This window comes from Octopus sinensis, linkage group LG6 (genome assembly GCF_006345805.1).
Source record: "Octopus sinensis linkage group LG6, ASM634580v1, whole genome shotgun sequence".
Lineage (NCBI taxonomy): Eukaryota > Metazoa > Mollusca > Cephalopoda > Octopoda > Octopodidae > Octopus > Octopus sinensis.
The window spans coordinates 52,819,901-52,822,400 of NC_043002.1; positions in this window are offsets into that span (position 1 = coordinate 52,819,901).

Genomic DNA, 2,500 nt, shown 5'->3' on the forward strand with positions numbered 1-2,500 from the left:
TTTACTTCGCGTAGTACACCATTCCCAGACAAAAAGCGTTGAGGATTTGAAGGCTCCCCCGTTAGCCACAATGATATACTAAAAATTCAGCATAGCGTCCTCCACTCGAGCATGTCTGCGAGGCCCTCTCTTGGGGCCCAATCTGAACAAATCTGCGTGAAGCCAAATTTGAACAAATCTGTTTAATTGGCTTAAATCCGGTTCTACTAAGGTCAACACATCTTTATAATTATTTCAAATCCACACTACAATCGTAAACTGCGCAACTTGAAGCATAATTCAAAGAGTTGACTCACAGACACTCGCTGACACTTGCATACACTCGCATACACTTGCATACATTCGCATTCCACAATCAAAATAGAAATAATGACGCGTCAGTAATTTATATAGCACTTGAAAAAGAAAGATACCTATAGAAAGAATCGTTTCTGCGCTTGGTTTCATATTAAGCATAGAAAAGCTCGTCAATTTACATGAAAAAGTATAAACTGAAACGTAACCTTTTCTTGTTTTTCTTTCATTGTTATCACAGTTTTCATTGTTGATTTTTTTTTTCTCAGGTGAATTTCATCGCCCTTTCACTTGTCTGACTCTAAGCATTATTTGTTTGTCTGTAAGGCGGCGAGCTGGCAGAATCGTTAGCACGCCGGGCGAAATTCGTAGCCGTATTTCGTCTGCCGTTACGTTCCCAGGTCGACTTTGCCTTTCATCCTTTCGGGGTCGATAAATTAAGTACCAGTTATGAACTGAGGTCGATATAATCGACTTAATCCATCTGTCTGTCCTTGTTTGTCTCCTCTGTGTTTAGCCCCTTGTGGGTAGTAAAGAAATAGGTATTTCGTCTGCCGTTACGTTCTGAGTTCAAATTCCGCTGAGGTCGACTTTGCCTTTCATCCTTTCGGGGTTGATTAAATAAGTACCAGTTACGCACTGGGGTCGATATAATCGACTTAATCTGTTTGTCTGTCCTTGTTTGTCCTCTCTGTGTTTAGCCCCTTGTGGGTAGTAAAGAAATAGGTATTTCTTCTGTCCTTCCGTTCTGAGTTCAAATTCCATCAAGGTCGACTTTGCCTTTTATCCTATCGGGGTTGATAAATTAAGTACCAGTCGCGTACTGGGGTCGATATAATCGACTGGCTTCCTCCCACAAAATTTCAGGCCTTGTGCCTACAGTAGAAAGGATTATTTGTTTGTCTGTCTCATTTCTGCCTCATAACCTTTCCCGTATCATTTCTATCGCTGGTCTTCTTGTTCTTTTTTTTATTTTTTATTTTTCAAAGACTAGCGTCCTTCCTTATTCTTTTAAAAGAGACCAACCATGTTGTATATTTGAGTCTAAAAGATTGCTTGCATTCACGCGGCACGCTATACAAGCTTATCCGGCAATCGTGTTTTCATTGTGTGAAACTAATAGTAATGTATGTGTGTGTGTGTGTGCGTGCGTGTGTGTAAGTATGTATGTGTGTGCGTATATATATATGTGTGTGCGTGTGTGTGGATATCTGTATATGTGTATATATATTCTTTAATTCTTTTATTCGTTTCAGTCATCTGACTGCGGCCATGCTGGAGTACCGCCTTTTAGTCGAAGAAATCGACCTCAGAACTATTCTTTATAAATCTGATACTTATTCTATCGGTCTCCTTTGCCGAACAGCTGAGTTACGGGGACGTAAACACGCCAACATCGGTTGTCAAGCGATGGTGGGTGGGGACAAACACCAATACACAAAGACGCGCGCGCACACACACGCACACCCACACACCCACATTCACACAGTATATATATACTTTTATTAATATTTAGCAAAGTAAATTTCAGACCTGAAACGCACGAAACTCTCGGACCTTGTGTCACTCTGTTACTTCTGCTAAATATTATTAAAAATATAATGATAATAACAAATAAATTTGAAGCTTAATTCCATTCAGTTGCAGAGTTACAATAATAGTGGGGTTAACATGTTCAGTGGATTACTTGATAGGTTCCTGGGCAATCAATAGAGTTGCGAGTAGTATATATTTTGGTTCCCACTAGCCTGACGCCAGTAAGCCAAAACACTATAATTCTCCACAAGTCAGCTCCTTAAGCAGTATCACAAGCACAAAGTTTTACATGCTTAAATTAAGTGTTGATGTATTGAAAGCAATACAGAAAAACTATTGGTAATTAGACAATTTCCTTGCTTAGTTAAACCATGTGTAGCGACTTTCAAAAGAGAAGGAAGATAATTTCAATAAATAAAATATTGATTTCTCAATTTAGATTTAAAAGAACTTAATCTGATCTTTGCTTGCGAGCAATGGATAACTTCGCCTGCAGAGTTAATTTCACTTTTGCCACGCTTATAGCTAGAAGATGAATTATCAAAGAGATTGCAGGAATTTCTTCTGTCCAAGGAAGCACTGTGTTATATGTCTATAGAAAAGAAGTTTGATCTTAACAGAATTTGGTTATCTTTGAATAGGTATATATTTCTTTATTGCCCACAAGGGG